Here is a 21,529-nt window from a genome sequence, read left to right on the forward strand (position 1 = left end):
AAAACAAAACAGAAAAAGAAAAAAAACGAAAAAATCATCTTGATCTTTGACCAAGTCATGCGTGATTTTTTTTTTTTTTTTTTTTTGGACGAGTAGACCCCAACTGAATTGAAAAGCAATTGAAATGTCTTTGCAAAAAGTTTTTCCAAGTTTGTAGCCAAATTTCATACATGTACACTCATGTCCATAATAATTGTCGCATATCTATAACGGTCTTCTTGTAAGAATATAATTTGATAATGATACTGCGGGGCACTTTTAATACCGATACTATGTGTATAATCGGAAAATGTATATTTGTGGTAAATTTCATAGGAAAAGAATTATAAATACAAAAATTAGAATGAGTAAAACAAAATGTTGCTAAATGGACAAGATAATTTTATTTTCGTTTTATTGTTCTTATTTACTGCTCTTTTGACATGAAATTTCCCATATACATGTCTTTGCCGATTATACACATACTAACATTATAAGAAATACCGGGCGAATTCGTTATCAACTTATATTCCTACAACAACATATTTATAGACATGCGACAATAATTTTGAACATGAGTGTATATTGTAATTCAAGTTCTTTCATTAATCTGATGTATAGATGGTGCACGTGTTAACTTCAGGAGCTGTATCTCAGAGGCTAACAGTCATACCTAAACGAGGCAAATGGCAGTTTGCTGTTTAGACCTTCCGAATCCTACTTTAAGTTGTAGGTTCATGTCTCATATACAGAGTGTTCGAAAAGTCCCTTTACATTGTAAAGTATCACTAACTACTGTCCTCATTATCATCTTTAATATTGCTATTATTGTTGTTGTTACGTTTTTCTATGATATTCCATGGTTTAGTTTAATGTTTATTCATGTATTACTTTTGAATACACGGTGGATCAGTGGTACACAAAACGAATCTAGAGACGAAAATACATTTATAAATTCGAGGGAAAACAAGAAATTAGAGTCTCTTGGGAAACAGTAGTTCGCTCAGGATCTCAAACATTCTTTTAATGTTATATGGTTCATAGTAATATATATATATATATATATATATATATATATATATATATATATATATATATATATATATATATATATATATATATATATATATACATATATTGATAAAGTAATTGCAAGAACACAATCAAGAACATTTAACAACGTTATTATTATTATTATTATTATTATTATTAAGTAATCTGCCTTTTCACAGGTTCGGGGACATTTTTTTTATTAATTTTAAGTTTGAACCTGAAATGTTTCCTCCACGTTTCTCTATCTTCGGCTTCGTCTTTTAACTCCCAATATTTTCTTTTATTTTTCAAATCATCGATGGGGTTCTTCTTCTTCCTATTCCTCGTTTTCCTTCCATCTTTCCTCCTATAGCAGTATGAGAAAGACAATTTCTTCGCAAGATGTGTCCAATTCAATTGGTCTTTCTACAAAGCATACTGGCTAGAAGTGTACTCTTCTCTCCTATCCGTTTTAAACATCTTCGTTTGTTACCCTCTCTATCCATTTTACCTTATTCGTCTTCCTCCAACACCACACTTAGAAATTCTCTAAATATTTCTTCTCTAACATCCATAGTGTTTAAATCTCTGAACCATACGGTCCAATGCTCCAGATAAAGCACTTTACCAACTTCTTTCCTTTCCCAATATTAAGCCTGTTAGTTAAGGGTGGTTATTTCTTGCTGAAGGTCTCTTTGGCTGTGGCATTTCTTGGCCTGATCTCTTTGATGTAGTAAGCGTGTCTCCTCATACCAATGCAAGTCATTATTCAATATACTCCAATAATACATATAGTTCAAATGTTGTTATTTCACACCCTTCGTGGACCTGTCGTGCTGCGGAAGGATTCTAACAACTTCTAGCCCTTTCGCGATCCGGCGTTTTTGGGGTATTTTTTAGACTTTCAGTGAAGCAGCTACTGCATCGTAGTGATGAGCGCAAGAGTCTTGGTCTTGCAGTTTTTGCAAGAGTCTTGCATGCAAGACCAAGACCAAGACCAAGACCAAGACCAGGAATCCCGATGCAAGACCAAGACCAAGACCATACCTGCAAGACCAAGACCAAGACCAAGACCATATCTGCAAGACCAAGACCAAGACCAAGACTCTTGCGCAAGAGTCTTGCACAAGTAAGGTACTACTTGATTTTTTATAGAATGTAAAAAGGAAGGGGAAAAATCATTACATCTTTCACGTGAACTTCTTGGCTCCAGTAAAAATACCGCCGGAGTGAATTTGTTCCCAGTAGTTTATGCAATCCATGTGAGTCAATTTGCTCCTGTAACATATAGCTACAGTATGTCGTTTTTTGAATCGGTTGTTCACGAGACGACCGACAGCATAATTCTATGAATTGTTACAAGCTATAATAACTTCAGTGTCTGATTTACTTTGGTCATCATTTGATCATTCACGACGGCCCATGATTGGATTTTATGAAATCATACGAAGAATAGTTGTGTCCTTAAGAAGTGGATAAGCAAAAATAAACTAGAGCATGTTATGGACACGGTAACTCAGTGGCAGAGCGTGCACCTCTGGTACATGGGGCCCTGGTTCGATCGCAGCTTGCGCTATGTGAGCTTCTTTGGTGAACAAACACCCTGTGCGTGGGTTTTCCCGTTTCCTCGTACTTTCTTCATTCCACCATTTCTCATCATCACTGTTTCCTTTAGCCTCAGTGTAATAATCGTGGGACGTTAAAGTAGATATTTCATTTTATTTCAAAACATATTAATGGTGTTCTTCTTCCAAAACTAAAGAAATGTAATATTGAACATCGGCAATTCCGTACACCATAGGTGCCGACTACATGGGTATGGCCTTGGCTCTGAGGTTCAAGCATCCGTTGGAAATTTTTAATGTGTACTTATAAAATTAATATTGAAATAACATTTTCATGACATTGACAAAAACTTAGCGCATGTGACCGCAAGTTTGATTTCATAGATGGATGCTTATACGTTGAATAATTGTTTATCAATATAACTTATAGCCCCCTTAGGTATACGGCATATCTAGGATTCAACGATATAACATTATACAACAATAAATAATCTATATTCACAACTGAGAGTAATTTCGTACTTATTTCAAATAACGAAGTTTGATGCCGTTATTATGTATTTCTAATGTAGGTCAAAAGTATTTATATAAATTGAGTTTACACAAAAGACATAGACAGTTGAGTCGTTTTCAGTTTTCACTCAAATTATTCTAAAATATTGTGGCCGCGGTGGCTCAGTGGTAGAGCGTTCAGGTGTTTGGGGTCCCGCGTTCGATCCCAGCCCCCGCCAAGTGAACTTTGTTTATTTTTCTCACCCGATGCATTGGGGTTATATAAGTTAATCATACCCAAATCATCATTTAGTTGTACTCAAAGTTGACTCTGAATACCAAAAAGTGCACATTCTTTAGTAAAGAGTTAGTATGCTTACTAACTAGTCTGTGACTAACCCTCGATTAACGAATCCTCTCTCAATACCGCCCTATTTAACTTACAACTAGTTTTATTTTTACTTTCTCTTTTATAGTTCTATACTTTTGTTTCCCTTTCGTAAATGAAAGTATGTTACATCTTAGTCAAATCACGGAAACACTGTACTGTACTGATGACAGCACCTCAGTCTTCCACCGGACGAAACAGAGAGTAAAAAACAGTTTGTTTTTCATAATACTTTCAGCCCCTTGCACTGTCGTCTGCGGAGTGGGAGTCTTTGAGGGGGAGGCCTAGGAGAGAAAACAGTGTAGCCACAACATCCAATATCGCAAAGGTCGTAATGACGTTGATCACTGATTAGACCTAGCTTAGAAAATAATAATATAAATTAGGAAATTTTATATTGGAAAGTTTTTTTTTTGTATCCAATGTACGTAAATAGGGACATTTTGGTGTCCCGGGAAAATTTTTCGGGACACCGGGAATTGTAATGAAAAAACGGAATAATCCCGTTTTACGAGACGGTTGGTGACCCTACCCAAAAACATTTCAAACTGTAACGTATCCTTTGAGTTAACAATTATTTAATTTTGAAAAGTAAATCTGTGTCGCAGTAAGTGTCTACAGAAGGTCTTCACTGCGTTACTCATTTTTTAAAATTTCCTTTTCTGTCAATTCATTATTTTTAAATTTAAACAATTTAATGCCTACAATGCTAATGCGTTTCCCAATAGCGAAAAGCAAATAATTGGTTTTAGTAAATTTTTACAGGTAGTTTGATAGTAAAGGAGTATATGTCACAATTAAGTCAGGAAACACTAAAACGAGGGTTGGAACTTAAATAGTGGCAACACTGCTGTGGAGACACTATGCAATGAAATGTACTAGTGGCGCTGATAGCGCACGTTGTTGACATACCTACCTAACCTCCGAGCAAATAGACTCGCCCGTCGCACGTCACCGGAAGGCGCACAAGTGAAGAAACCACAGTCACTTGTGAGCGAGCGGTCTAACGTAAAGGTGTCACTATGTTTTCGAAACAGGAACAACGGAGTTCAATCAAGATTGAATATGCCAGAGGTCGTACAGCACGACAGTGTCATCAAGGGCTTCAAGATGTGTGTGGGGAATCGACATTGCCGTACAGAACAGTGGCACGGTGGGTAAAAGCCTTTAACGAAAGTCGGCAAACTGTGGCAGCCATGCATCGGGCAGGTCGTCCTAGCGTCTCTGAAGAAGAAGTGCAAGCTGTTGCCGCGTTAGTGGATAGTGATCGACGCCTGACGATTCGGGAGCTCGCCCACGAAACCGGATTAGCGCATACGACTGTGCTTCGCATCCTGAAGGAACGCCTGGGCATGCGCAAAATTGCATCACGATGGGTTCCTTTACGTTAGACCGCTCGCTCACAAGTGACTGTGCTTTCTTCACTTGTGCGCCTTCCGGTGACGTGCGACGGGCGAGTCTATTTGCTCGGAGGTTAGGTGGGTATGTCAACAACGTGCGCTATCAGCGCCATTAGTACATTTCATTGCATAGTGTCTCCACAGCAGTGTTGCCACTATTTAAGTTCCAACCCTCGTATGATAGTTAAAAGCGTATTTTGCTACATTTGCAGCATGCAATTAAATAAAAACTTCTTTTAACACAACTGCAACTTTCAGCAATATCTACGTTCAGTTTTAACAGACCAAAACTATATTCATGACGAAATTAAATGTCGACTAAAAGCAAGGAATTCGTGTTCTTATTCAGTTCGAAATCTTTTGTCGTCGCGAATTCTGTCGATAAAATTTTAACCCTAAAACATACATAACGAAAGTTATGCCTGTTGTCCTGTATGGTTCCAAAACATGGCCACTTACTCTGAGGGAAGAATGTAGTCAAAGTGTTTGAGAACAAGGATCCTAAAACGAATACTCGGGCCCAAGAGGAACGGAAATAGGGTAAGGCGGAAACTTCATAACAATAAACTGCATAATTTATACAGTTTTTCAAACATTGTTAGAGTCACCTGGGAGGCTCACGTGTGCAGGTCATGTAGTCAGAATGGAAGAAAGTAGGAAAGCTTTCTAAGTTATAACTGGAAATCGAATCGGAAAACGACCATTAGGAAGACCTAGGCGCAGATGGGAGGACAACATTAAGATGGATCTCACAGAAATAAGAATACAAAGTAGAAACTGGATCCAATTGGCTAAGGATAGAAGTCGGTGAGGAGCTTTTGTGAACGCGGCATTGTACTGTACCTCCGGGTTCGATAGGCGCTAAAGTTAGTTGGTTCAGCAAAATTGTTATTATTGGCAGAGAAATCTATTTTTTGTAGCCCAAAAGTTCGTTTTCTTTCGACTTTCTCAAAACTACGCATAATAATTTACTCTCAACAATGTTATTTTGTTCAGCCGCAAGGATGTGACCTATGCATTGAAATGAAAAAAAAATCTTTAAGTTTTACGTCCCACGTTTCTGGGGACTAGGCTAAAGGAGGCGGTGATGATGAGAAGTAAATGAAACGGTGGCATGAAGAAACTTTGAGAAAATGGATGAGTCCCGAGAAAACATATGTACAAGGTTTTTGTCCACCATAAAGCTCACTTGTCGCGATCTGGGATCAAACCAAGGATCCTATGCATTAGAGGTGAACGCTCTACCACTGAGACACTGCGGTTTCCACCTATGCTTTGTTATATGTTGCATATTTGCATAACACTTAATTAAGAATTAGATGCTAATGATAATCTTAGACAACAACTCATTAACCACATTGTTTCCGGAAAAGTAAGTTTGTAGTGGACAACAAAATGTACTGTACGTGGGTTTTCTCGGGGAACTCTCGTTTCCTACAACACCCTCATTCCACCAATTCTTCCATCATCACTCACTTGTCTTCATCATCATTTTCCTTAACCTAAGGGACATAAACGTTAGATGTTAAACTGAAAGATTTCATTATTCATTTCATTTCAGTAAGCATATTACATTTTGTCATCTTGTTAATGGCACCATAGATGGCGTGAGTCAATGACAACTTGACTCACGACCCACTGACACACCACCCTTAGTGACTCATGACGCACCGTGACGCATGACCCAGTAATTCACCACCTACCATGACCCACTCGTGAAATATTCAATTTTTTGCAAAAAAAAAAAAAAAAAAAAATTGCAAAGAATATGTATTATATTGAAAGCAATATAATAACACCTGTTCGAATTGGGGAGTAGCTATATACCAAAAATAATCATTTCATTCGATTTTACCATTTGGTCGTAATGATCACACGCATATAGATACATTCAATTCTTTATATAATAATTCATATATTGAAAATGATTCAAAAATATATTTTCCAGTAGTCAGCTCCTAAAAAAAAAAAAAAAAAAGTTCTCTCTCGAAATCAAAGTAGTAGGAGTCCTATTGCTATTATTACAATTACAAATATCAATATCCAAAAGAGACTGATGTTCTTTTTTCACTTACGAGGGAACCTATCCAAGTGCAACTCTGACTTCGAGTCGAGACTATGACCGTTGGATACCTTGTCCAAAAAGAACATAACACAAAAAGTGATACATCCTCGATCGCAACCGTTGCGGAGATATAAGCGTGAAAAGTTAGAAATTGAGCTCCATACTATACATTACGAAGTCAGATTCCGGGTCAGATTTTTTGGAAACGGTCGAGTAAGGGAACTCAGGGAATACATATCAAATTAATGTAGGGAGCACAGCACCTTTTGAATGAAAATTTTGTGTCCCCGGGGCACTCACAGGGTCCCAGGCGGGGTCCAACTCAAAATTTGCAAAAAATAAATGAAATATTAGAGTTCAACGTCCCATGATTATGCCTGTTAGGCCAAGGGAGATGATGATTAAAACAAGTGAATGATGATGGAAGAATTCGTTGTGGGAGGAAACTGAAGTACCGCGGGGAAAGCAATGGACAATATATTGTCAACTACAAACTTACTTGGCCTTGGATCGAGCCAGGTATCCCAGTCACCAGAGGTAAACTCTCTACCACTGAACCACGGTGCCACCCATTATAGTTTGGTATAATAAGTATTAAACTCTTTAAAAACTTAGCAAATATCTAGCATTGCATATACATCAGACATATACAGGATGTTAATGAACTATACTGACAAACTATAAGAGGTGATTCCTTACATCAAAATAAGACAAAAAGTTCATACGAACCTATTGCGAGAAGTGCAGCTAGGGCTGTCCAAAATCGCGAACAAGCTAAATTTCAATAGACCCTATTTCGAATTCCAGAAACTGTAGATGGTGGTTCTTATCAGCGTAAAGGAAGCCACGCATACACAATCTTAGACTGCATATTTCATCAATTGTCAATAGGTGTAGAGGGTATTCCCTACAGGGTGTAATTCTCAGATATGTTTTCAATAGAGTTTTCAAATATACCCTGATTTCAAGAAGGATCCAAAGTAGGCAGGAGGCAAACCTTGACAACAATCGACATCCAGTGCTTCGGAGGGAAGATGGAAGTGTTAAGAACCGGCAGCTCCATGTTTCTTTGTGTTCGAAATAACGTGTGATGATATGTATTTCGTCACGGTATATTTCATGATTTCTTCACTTATAAACGTGAAAGAAAACGTCACACCATGCGTTTTCCCGAGTACGAGAAACCATGCTGCTGAGGAACCTTAACCTTCCGACATCGCGCCAAAGGATTCTGTGTTCTTTGTTATTAAGTTTTATCGTTTGCCTACTGTGAATCATAAAGTCAGAGTATATCACAAAATTCGGTTGATGGCATGTCTGGGAATTTCACCCTGCAGGGAATAATCTGTACACCCATTGAACATTAAGGAAATATGCATTTTTCGATTGCGTACGCGTGACTTCCTTTATGCTGATAACGTCCACCATCCACAGTCTCTCGAACTCGAAATTGGGCCTATTGAAATTTGGGATTTCCGCGATTTTGGACAGCCCTAGCTCTGAAAATATGCACTTTTCGCCATAGGTCCATATGAACTTTTTTCCTTATTTTGATGTGAGGAATCACCTCTTAAAGTTTGTAGGTATAGTTCATTAACACCCTGGATAACCAAGCTAATATCAATTTGGATTAATTAAAAAAACAAAAACATCATGTATCCCTCTCAATGCGTTCGAGAGTTTCCTCATGGCTAATCGTTTATCGTGCACGCCTTTGGCGTGGGAGACCAAGGTTCAATTCTCGACGGCAGCTCGTGGGTTTCAAATCCCATGTTAAACTGCAGACCCACGTCTCACGTAGTTTCGCTGCTGAAAGAGACACTAAACACAATACCCAAATCCAAATCTGAGTTTAACTTAAAATTCGTAGCTTATATATACCCACCGGAGGTCGAACAAGTCTCCCTCACCATTACTGTACTGTGTCATTTTCTACCATTTCCTGTGTATCCGTTTCTTGCCAGTGGTCTTAAAGTACATACTACTAGAACCTAAGTATGCTAAAAATATGTTTACTATATGCAGACTATCTCGATACAATTCCGTAAAGGCAAATACCACTTTCCCATGACTGCACAATGAATGAGGCATTTCTTTACCTTGTGCTTTAAGTATTTTGTTGTGGAGTGTCGATAAGGTAAAGGGTGTCATGGGGTCCCGATTTCCTCTTAGGCACGTAGCAACTTTAGAGGTTCTTGAGATCAGCTAGTGAAGATTTTCTAGGACCTCCTCCCCCCCTCTTTGATTAAAACTTTCGTCGGTCCTTCCACACTTCTTCATGAAAAGGGAAAGATACAAGGATACGATCAGCAGGGGCGTGAAGAATAAAGAGAAGGAAAGAATAGAAGTCCGGAAATGAAACCAGCAGTTGGGAAGGCCAAATAAAAAACCGAACAAAAGCCAAGAAGTATAACAATAGTTGATCATGATCGATTGAAAAGAAGCACAATTCTCCTCTGAATTGAAGGTTCTAGTATCCTTTCCCTTATGAGAAAAATAAAGCGAAAACCCATCAATACGTGACATACATTCTTCATACATTAAGTGGCCACTTCTACACGTTCTTTTATTATTATTATTTACATTGTTGTTTTCGTATTCTTCGCAAAACAGGAAAAACATTGTGGTTGTTTCATGTTGCTAACTGCATCGTATTGGGTTGATGCGTAAGTTCGTGCGGTTCTTATATTTTATATTTTATCAACTAACTTAAACAGTTTGTTACTGAATTCTGTATGTCTGTGTGTATGTCTGTCTGTCCGTCTGTCTGTTATTTGCGATTTTTTCAATTTTAAACCCTGCATTCGATACACCATCAAAAACTATCAGAGAAAGTGATTAAATTTTTCGCGTCACTCTTACCGTTCCCGAGATATTGGCCAAAAAATGGCCGACTTCAAGATATTTAAGGAGCCATATCCCGGGAACTGTAAGTGATACAGAGATCATATTTGTGTTTATCAATATCTGAAAGGATGGTAAATATTTTGGTAAAAAATAGTAACCGATGGTCACTGTCCAACTGGCCACTGGTTTGGCCAACGGCCAGTTGGCCAGTGACCACCAATTATTGTCGGTACAAAAATGTTTATCATAGTCTTATTTATTGATTAACACCAATATAATCTCTCTATGACTTATCGTTCCCGTGATATTGGCCAAAAATGGCCAATTTCTAGATATTTAACGAGAAATAGCTCGGGAACCATAAGTCGTACAGAGATGATATTGGTGTTGATCAATATCTAGGAAAATGGTGAACATTTTGGTACCAAACACTAACCGTTGGCCACTGGTTAACTGTCTACTGACCAATTGGCCACGTTCCCCAGATATTGGCCAAGAAAGTTCGAATTTCTAGATATTTAAGCAGCCGTATCTCGAGAACTGGAAGTCATAGAGAGATGATATTTTGCTATTTTTTGCGAGAAAGACAAGAAGGTGTGGTCGTGTGGATAAAGATTTACTTGTACATTTAGGAACAATGACAGTTATCCTTCCCGCTCCATCTCTCCATTCTTTTAAAGTTCGTTTTGGCAATGTTCTCGGAGCATTCTTAACTGGTTTTTATTTTGCTGTTCTGTTAATTCAAATACAAATACAACATTGACATATTCTACGAGTGTAGCAATACTTTGTATAAATTTTACTGTCACTCACATTAACTCAGAATCACTCTGTGATGTATTCACCTCCACTACCTATGACCTTCTGCCAACGTTCAGGTAGCAGTTCAATGCCTCGCCTGTAGAACTGTTTTGGTTTTGACTGGAAGAAATATGTTAGCCATTGGTGAAGAGAAGCTTTTCTGTGCTGTTATTTCAGCAATTGCGTCATTCCCGTACACTGCACAAATTGTTTTCGAAGCTTCTGATGCACTTTGTTCCCGGTTAAACTCGAAGAGTAAATTGTGCCGGAAATGATCACTTTTCTTAACTTAACATTCCATATTAGTTTGTCTGAAATATATACAATAATACGTTCACAATCAAGAAAACCTGCGTTTCACAGCACACAAACTCCAAGTTATGGTAAAATAATGGAATAACGATAAACAATCGCTTCAAGCCGCATTATTGCCAACCGAAAAGAAAACCGCACGGACTTATGCATCGACCCAATATGGCCAACCTATTCTTAGAAAGAATATGCAACAAATCTGTTTTTGGGAACTAGAGTACGTAGCAAACACATTCTTGGGAATAAGAATATGTAATAATTACATTCTTGGGAACAAGAATAGTTTTCCAACCTTTAAGATCGTTTTATTCATACTCAAACCTAATGTGAAACTTCTGTATGTGAATTGTCACCGTCCATACGTATAGTACAGTTGATTTTGCGTTTAACGTCCATTTCAGCTGTGAGGCTATATGAGACGTAGACGTACTGATTAAGGTGGAATCCAAACCACATGAGCTCCAGTTGGGAATCGAACTCGGATCTCCCACGCCGAAGGCGCGTACGCTAAGCATTTTGCCACGAAGGAGCGAGCTCTCGTCCATATGATTACTGCAATAAATGGACTCTTTTACCTTCTTTGGTATTCCATTCAAAGTGGGGGGAGGCAAGATATGATCTGAATATTTATATATCAATGTTAGTTCTTTTTATTTTGTTTCTAACACTTTGACGAAAGTTGTATAACTAATAGGATACTATCTTTTTCAGTTAAAATACTGTATTTCATATTTTATTAAGTATATTGACAAGAGCAACACAAGTAGGTACTGGCCTTTGTATTCTTAAACAACGAAAGTGTAAGAAGAGATCTGATTCCTTGATCATGAGCATCTTAAAATTATGTCTGGAAAATTGTCATCAGATTATTTCGGACACATGTAACTCAAAATTGAAGTGTTGAATGTTTGCAAAACTGTTGCTATCAGGAAGGTATAGAGCTGACACATCATAAAAAAATATATAGTTTTTGAAATAAAGTAATTATCATGGCAGACGGGGGCAAAATATCAAAATATTTTATAATGGAGTATAAGGGAGACTATATATGCCAAATGGATTTTTAGGTACCTTGGGTTCAGCCTAGGGATTTGAAATTTGAACAGCGTGTAAAGCATGAACACCGATAAATAATAGTTAAAAACCGCGGTGGAGACTTTTATAGTTTTCGACTACTGTGCAGGGCAAAAAGTGTGAAATGGAGCATTGTCCATGGAGATGCATAGCAGCTGACATTAATTAAAATTAATATTTTCTTTGGGTTCTGATCGGGCATATATAATATGACTAATTGACGGCAATCCAGATGAAAAAAAAAAAACGAAAATATTTCATAATCAGTATGACACATATATAAAACAAAATTACACTGACTCCAAAAATGCATATAGTTTACAATAACTAAAATTAGTATTTTCTTTCTGGTCTGTCGTACACAACCTACTAATTGAACTCAAACCAAAAAAAAAAAGGAAAACAGAGTATAATCTTTATGACACATGGACGAAAAAAAAAACTGACATTGACTGCAGAGATGTGGAACACTTCATACCAACTCGGTGCTGTCAAACTCACAAGTCTTTGGTGTGAACGAAAAGATTATTTAATTGAGCTGGAGGAAAAGTAAATGAAGTGTACCTGCCTATTGCCGAGTAAGGCGCAAGCAATCAAAAGATATGCACGAATACGTGTCAACGCTGCTATGGGGACTCTACTTCTGAACATCTTGAACTTCATTTTGATGTGCTCATTTTTGGCCTCTACTGGTCATCTGCCTTTGGTGACTAAACATGAAAAGTTTGCATCTGCTGCTTTATGTTGTTTTCAACCCTTTTGAATAAAAGTCGGCATGTTGACAAGTATTCCTGCTGCTTGCAATAAAGGTATGGAATCTAGAATCGATCAACCAGGATGCAGTCACCAGACTCTATGAAGTCGTGTAGATTATTAGCAGCATCTCTGAACAAAGAGTTGGTAATATTGGCATAGTTATTTGCAACAACGAATGGGCCTATAACATCGACAATAAACCTAGACGGTGTGAATATCATCATTGGGTTTACAAGAGAACGATATTTCTGTACACTGTATAAGCGCCTCTGAATACTGTAATTGTTTGACTTTTCAAGGTATATTTAAATACCATCCATAACTAACACAAGTTTATTTGCTGGAATTACATATAATTGTCTACTCCACTCCAAAACTTGGTAAGAACGAGATCGCGTTCTGTTTTAATACGTAGAACAGTGGGAACAAATTTTTCTACCAAGACCTCCCGAATAGATTGCAGTGCCATACATACTCCACTTTCTTCTTTCTATTGAAATGGTGCAGCTTGGAAAGTGTTTGACAAATCATGTCGCTGTTTCATGAGGAGCATTGCCAATTTGGTATCGACACTCGTGTTTGCACTTGGTCGCAAATTGGAACAGAACTGACGAAGATGCATAAACTGCTCGTTTTTTACATCAGTGAAAGCAAATAGGCCATTGTCCGAAACAGGTAACAGAAATAGCGTAGGAAAAGTGTTAGGGGACGCCAGTTCAAATCCCTAGTAGGGGTGCAAAATGCACTTGATACCTCCTTCGCTTCGCGCCGCATCACATTCTACCGCCATGGAATCCATGGCCTTCCAGTACGTTGGCAGAAGGTTGTCGATACTGATGGGGACTAATTTTGATTTTCGAGGTAATCTCAAGTGACATATCGATGTTCGAAGGTGGTGGGTGAAAAACTGACAGAACTTTCTTGGTTACCTTTATATTTACTTTTGCAGCTTCCTGAAATATGTTCGTCGTCATTACGTGCAGTTTTCACTTTCTTGGAATACATCAAAACTCAACAATACTTAGAGTCACGCCACACTCCAGTTACAAAATAATCCTAAAACCTAGATTTTGTTGAATTCACTAAATTTATTTTATATACACTCGTACTCCCTAAAGCACACCACTTCACTCGTATATTACTTATTACTGTCTTTTTAATCAAATTCCTTACAATTAGAAAGAAGAAAATACGTTTTAGAAACTGTCAATTTTTGTGCAATTAAAAATAACTTGTGAATGGCATTTTTTTTCTTGCGAAATGTTATCTCAGTTATTTTCAAAGCGGCTAACATATCGAACCCTTGAAAGAGGAAACGAAAGCATATTGTTGGGCTCCAATATGTTAATTATTGGGACATTTTCCGTGGCAATTAAAACGCAATTCCTGTTTCTTTCTTAACTTCAAGGGAAGACAAATAACAATTTTTTGGCCAATATCAAAGGAATGGTAAGTCATAGCGAGATTATATTGGTGTTAATCAATCCAAAATAGAATGTTAAACATTTGCGTACCGATTTTAATTGATGGTCACTATACAACTGGACACTGGCCAAACCAGTGGCCAGTTGAACAGTGGAAAACGGTTACTATTTGGTACCAAAATATTTACAATCCTCTTAGGTATTGATCAACATCAATATCATCTCTCTACAGCTTATGGTTCCCGGGAACGGTAAGTCATAGAAATTATGATATTGTGTTAATACCTATTAGTACCGTATGGTAAACATTTGGGTATCGATAATAATTGGTGGCCACTAGTCAACTGGCAATTGGCCAAATCAGTGGCCAGTTAGACAATGGCCACCGGCTACTATTTGGTGCCTAAATATTTACCATCCTCTTAGGTATTGACGAACATCAAAGTCATCTCTCTAGAGCTTATGGTTCCCGAGCTATGGTTCGTTGAATATCTAGAAATTGGCCATTTTTGGCCATTATCAAGTGAACGGTAAGTCACAGGGAGATGATGTTAATGTTGATCAATACCTAAGAGGATGGTAAACATTTTGGTGCCGATATTAATTGATGGCCACTATACAACTGGACACTGGCCAAACCAGTGGCCAGTTGGACAGTGGAAAACGGTTACTATTTGGTACAAAAATATTTATAATCCTCTTAGGTATTCATCAACATCAATGTGATCTCTCTATGACTTACGATTCCCGAGATATGGCTCCTTAAATCTCAGTGGAAAGTCGGTCATTTTTTGGCCAATGTCTCGGAAACGGTAAGAGTGACGCAAAAAAAAATAATAATAATAATCACTTTCTCTGATAGTTTTTGATGGTCTATCGAATGCAGGGTTCAAAATTGAAAAATCGCAAATAATAGACAGACAGACAGACATAAAGCATTCAGTAACGAACTTTTCGAGTTCGTTGAAAATAATAAATAATGTCAATAATAAATAGCGTGATTCAAAATGGTGTGAACGATTACAACTTCTTATAACTTCAAATCTTACAGTTAAATGGTAAAGCTATCCAGATTTTTGTGATTAAAATATAAAAATATTACATCACAAATGTTCTATGTGGACTCCCTTTGTTACTCTGCATACATCTATTCGGTATTCCGATTTCCCCCAGACCCGTTTCAACATGTTTGCATCAACAGTTTGCACTGCAGCAGTGATACGCTCTTTCACTTCATTCACATCTTGGCGTAGAGGGGTTTGTAAACAATGTATTTGAGATGCCCTCACAGAAAAAATCGCAGGGTGTTAAGTCCGGTGATCTTAGTGCCTTTCGACATCTGCCTCAGAAGTGGACGATCTACGGGGCGATTTTTCTTCATAAATGCATCCCGTTCTGTTGAATTTGTCATGCCACTTACGTATGGAGTTCTTTGATGGTGGATCTTTATGAAATTTTGTGCGGAACTCGCGTTGAACACTAACAGCAGACCGACAAACATGAAACTGTAAAACGCAAAGTGCTCTCTCTGCACCACAGGCAGCCATCTTGGAACTAATCACTCTGCCACCTAGCGGATAAATTTTAAACTACTACGTTCGTTCCAAACAAAACTTGAAGATAATAATGAAAGTATTTCCATAGAAGTTTCATTGTTGATAGAGTATTATCACTTATAGAACGTTTCCTTATCGTTCAAATCATTTTGAATCACGCTATACTAGAATCAAACACGTAGAATGATGTGGTGTACTTTCTAGTTTGCTGGTCTCCAACATCTATCTCTGTCTTCTGCCAGTCTACAAGTGCCAAAAGGCACAAGTATACTACTGTCTTCGATCGAAGTAACAACTATAATGTATTCTGTATTTAAAAATAAAAGTCACTATGTGTTTGTGACTTCATAATTATTGAACCACCCCACAATCTCGATCAAATTTTCAGCATGAAAGCTCTGGTCTGGAGAGGTTTTTATAATTTTACTTTGACGTGCAACTTAGGGGGCATTTTAAAAACGATTGAAAATGTCCAATATTAGTGTCGAATCAATAGTTTCAGGGTCCCTGAGACAAACAGTGACACTTCATTCCGATGCCGCTTAAATATAAATTCAGCCACGCAACTTTGAGGAGGGGGAGGAGGAGATATATAAAAATAATCGAAAATGACATATATTTATGTTGAATCCATAGTTTTTGGGGTCGCTGAGACGAACAGTGACATTTCCAATGCCGTTTAAATCCAAATTCAGTCCTTTATGTCTAAAATGAAATGTATTCTCCCCGTGCGAAGAACGGGTAGTCTGCTGGTTTTTAATAAAATTACACACTTTTAATTTTTGATATTTAAATAGTAACCAGAGTAAACATAGTAACCGCACAATTTAACAAGAATTTTATTCCAGTATGTCCTCAAACAATACGTTGAAAGAAACTACATTTAAAGCGATCTCCATATGAAAAGGTAAAATCACACACAGAGATAGAAGTAAGCGTTCCGTTTCCAGAGCAACAAACACAACAAACGTCTCCCGTTCCCAATAGCCTCCTCCTCACGGGTATGAAAATTGTAAAGGTACATCGAAAACCACTTTACAGGTGAATGACTGTGGATTTTTTTCTTTCTTTTCAGAAAAAAAAGAATATTTTTAACTTTTCAAATTTTTGAAATGTGTGGAGTCTTTCGACGTTTCTACATTTTCAGGTAAGATACAACATAATCGAACTCCTTGGGTTGACATGCCACTAATGGTTCTAGTTCATTATAAATGCTTTATTCGGTCATGTGTAATCAGTCCATCTTATGCTATCGCTGCTATATCTTACTTTCTACACATAAGGTAGCAATGTCTTCATTAGAGGCGGTTCGTGATGGGAGTCACACTAGTAAAAATTAAAAACGTATTGCTAGATACCAACAGAGTAAAGATATCGTTGCACACAATTGATTGTTGTATTCAGTAGTTAGTACATTAGGTAACTTTTGCTGCCTCAGTTACAAGCTGAAAATGCTTAAATTTTACCAGAATGATTCACTAATGATAAGCTTCTGATCTTCATTCAATTAGCTTCATGATTATCTCCCTACAAATTAAAAAGAAAGCTCTGTGTGTATCGAGAACCGAACCTAGGACTACCCAAAGTAGAGGCATGTCCGCTAAACGATACATTGCAGCACTTAAGAAGACAAAAAGCTTTATGTAATAATTTAAATTAATCGTTTCCATCTTTTGGAGGATTCAAAAGTCAAGATATACCCTTGTAGGTGAGAAATGACAGCTGGGACTACCATGAAATCTGTGCTACTGCTATTTAGGGTTACATTGTAAAGGGTATCCCATAAATAAGTAATTCTCTAATAGTTCTTTCCTCTATAATTCGGATCTCTTGCCCATTGCAGCTCGGAGGTTTGAGGGTTGCTGGTTAAAATTACCCTGTCCATTTGAACTGGGCCTAAATGAACCTCTTGCTCATTGCAGATCAGAGGTAAAGTTAATATACCCTGCCCGTTGCAGCTCGGAGATTGGTGAGCATACCTATTACTCGCTGGAGCTCAGAGGTAGGGTTTGTGCCACCTGCCCGTTGCAACTCGGAGATAGGTGAAAGGAGTTTCTCAAGCTCTGTCAGCTGGGAGAAGTAGGTAGGATACGACTAGTTAAGAATTAATATCTTCTGCCTCGAGGTGTCCGTTTATATAGTCAGTCTTTGGACGTGAAGAAGGGAAAGGGGTTGAAGGGGTCCTCTTCGTATCTTTTCGTGTCCTCTTCTTTTTCCATCGGTGTGACGTCATCCATCAGCAGCTTTCTGGTACTTGTACCGAAGCCGTGGTTTTATTTACTAATACTGATGCTTTCAATATGAGGAGATATTGATATATTGAAGAAATCGATATTTCGAAATTTTGTCCCGCGTGATTTTTGGACGGCTAGATTTCATCCTGGGAAAGATTTCGTCCTGCAAGATTTTGTCCAGATGAGATTTAATCCTGCAAGAATTTGGGAAGGAGAGATTTTAGGCCCGGTTTGCTGTGAAAGTTTAGACTTTGATTCAGTTGATGCTAGCAAGTTTGATGAAAATTTATTGACTGTATCCTCCTCTTGAATTGTTTTAGTTTTTCTTTAAGAAAAATAATTTCTTTTACATCTGCATAAAAAGCTGTTTCATACCTGACGTAATTTATATATAAAAAATGTAACGAGTAAATTACCTTATCAATCATGCATCATCCACTTTTCTCGCTCTCTTTGAATAATAGTAGGCTACATTCTCGTCTCGCGGTACCTCAGCAGTGTGAGTCTGCTTTTGAGACTTAAATTTTGTATTTTGAATATTTTAGTAGATTGTCTTTCAGTCTGTATAACATGGTTAGTTTACTGATATTGTAGCTTTCCGTAGGTCTGACTTAGAGATGTTACCATAAAAAAAAAAAAAAACAAAACAAAAAAAACACCTTTTCCCCTACTTATTCATGATAAATAACGTTTTCAACCTGTCTTTTGGCATTTGTCTTTTGACTAACTTTTGACTCCTATACCAAAGAAACTCTAATTTATATTCAACCAGTATTTTATTTCGATTTGGCGACCCTTCACATTGCCCCGTTGTGGAAGATTTCAGAAACAAAGTCTCCATGACGAGTTGTCGTAAGGCATTAGGCAGTTGGGCATTTTCTTTCGCAACACAAACAGAAGTGGCGGACTCTAGCGACAGACACATGAATTTCCTTTAGAGAGTCTTGGGGCTTTTGTTTTCCCTAATTCAATCCGATAGCCACGTGTCAGATTCTCGAAACACAGTAGATAGAAACTCATCTTCTCAGTAAAATATATTTTCTAGAAAACTAGAATCCGCTACTGGAAAAAAGCAGAAACCTTATTTCAGATTTGTTTTCCGGCTTTCATGTGAGATTTGTTGGATAAATAGGTAGGTATTTCGCAAACTAAATGATACAATTGATTGACAAAGCGCATCGATATCCGAGAAGATTTCTTTTCAAACGTGCTTAAATAGAAGTCTAGGTTCACGAAAAGATTTGCTGTTCTTTTTTCCATTTTCGCTTTGAGTAGAATCAGAGTGAGGAGCAATCCTGATTGGGGCGAGTGTTGCCCCCTTAAGTCGTATTAAGGGATTACAACGGGGAAGAGCATGTAAGAATTCCACGCTCCCTGAGTTTGTGGGGGAACTGGATAACACCAAACTGAATAGAAAGCATCTGGTTTCCAAAACAAAACATGTTCATATTGTTTTTTTTTTCTCATTTCATTTAGGAAGTATATATTCAAATTAAGACATGTTTACACGTCCAATGCATATAAACAACAAATAGTTGAGGAAAATTGTCACATTATGCATTGAAAGGAGCTCTTTGTTGTCTCGTGAAAAAAAAATTAAATGAAATATTTCAGTTTAACGTCCAACGATTATGCTTTTTAGGCTCAGGGGGACGTTGATTAAGGCAAGTGAATGATGGTGAAAGAATCGGTGGAATGAGGATGTTGGATGAAACGGGAGTGCAGCGAGAAAACCCACTGACACGATATTGTCCACCACAAACATACTTGGCCTGGGATCGAACCAGGGACACCACACACCAAAGGTAAGCGCTGTACCACTGAGCCACCGTGGCCCACAAACGTCATGCTATAGAAGTCTAAAACATGTTTTATGAGCCTAAAACTTTTTTGTTTAAATTTAAAAGTAAGTAACAAAAGGCAATCTGAAATTAATTCTTCCCCCGTTATCTAGTGGGCTCCTCAACCACTGGATTTATCATCCGCACCGGAGAAAGACGAGGAGTCAATGGTTACTGTTTAATTCATGTTTAACATCAGTTTTTTATTGAGACTGTATGACGGGATCTAATGCTGGAAGAGGTCCCACCACGGCGAAATTAAAATACCACTAACTTTACAGTAATTATGTGATATCTTCAAATATGTAAAAGATAATAGAAAAGCGGAACAAGAGCTCGCTAGAAATGTTATTTTACATGAGATACTATTATCGCGACTCACTTATCTCCTTTCTATTTCCAGCCATGTAGAAAATTGGAATTTATTTTCGTGTTTCTAAATATCTGAAAACGAAAAGCTACTGGGTGACTCGTGATAACGGTACTTCATGCAAAATAATATTGTCTAGCGCGCTCTTGTTCCACATTTCGATTATCTTTTATCTATTTGAAGATATCACATATTTACTGTAAAATTAGCGGTATTTTAATTTCGCAGTGATTATTTTTTTTAAAATACGATTCACAATTAGAACTTATTGATGGCAAAGTACAAATGTATCTTCATCAGAAATCTAATCGAATACCATGCGCCACGAAGGAGACTGGTGTGTCGTTGAAATACGTAATTCATGAAAAGAGTTTCTATACTTACAAAGGGGGAATACATATGAGTGGGAATCCAAAAGTTCATACAATCACCTAGAAGTTGACGAACTACGAGCCCCCTTGGACATGCATTTCTAGTTAGGTTCTTCTATGGTAACCACGCAAATTCTGGACTCGTTAGGACAACTCTTTCTTTCTTTTTTGCAGGTAAATTACTGAAGGTGCGATGATTGACAAGCTTGTAGCACGGGGCGTCATTAAGTTCCTAGTTCTTCTGGGAAAATCAGCAAAGAAGATCCACGAGGAGATGAAAAAATCTGTTGATGAAAGCCCAGCCAATGAAATGGTATACAATTCGAAACGGCAATTCCAAACTGACACATGACTGCCGCAAATGCCTCTAGATCTGTAACATCATCTCTCGCTGATGATGTGGCATTGATGGAGAAATTTGAGATCATAATGAAAGGCAAGAGGATAACCATTGAAAGTGTTGTGTGTGCAATAGGTATGAGTTACAGGTGTGCCTGGAATATCATTCACAACCTGCTGTATCTTCAAAAAGTGTCAACGCGGTGGGTGCCACGACTGCTCATACTTTTCCAGAAGAGAAACCACGAGGACACTGTAAGAGGGATGTTGCATCGGTGTGAGGTGGATGAAGAGGACTTTCTCGGAAGACGAATGACAATGGGTGAAAGTTGGGTTTATCTTTACGGCCCAGGAACAAAGAAATTGAGGAAACAATGGAAACATCCCTTCTCCCCAACCCTAAAAAGACAGGAGTGCAGAAGTCCGCCACCAAGGTGATGTTTTCCGCTTTTATTTGACTGTAAGAAGATCATCATGACATATTACCTACCATAGGTGCTAATCATTAGTAGTACCTATTTCCATCTCCAGACTAAGTTACAGAAAAAATATAGTGAAATGGTAAAAAAAAAAAAAAAAAATGAGGGTACTGTTGTTGGCAGATAATGCTCCAGCTCATTCCGTCTATTTATCCATGATGAAGGCTGTGGATTAGAATACGAAATGTTGCTTAACCCCATGTT

The sequence above is a fragment of the Thermobia domestica genome, chromosome 17, assembly GCF_964235325.1.
Source record: "Thermobia domestica chromosome 17, izTheDome1.hap1.1, whole genome shotgun sequence".
In the NCBI taxonomy this organism is placed as follows: domain Eukaryota; kingdom Metazoa; phylum Arthropoda; class Insecta; order Zygentoma; family Lepismatidae; genus Thermobia; species Thermobia domestica.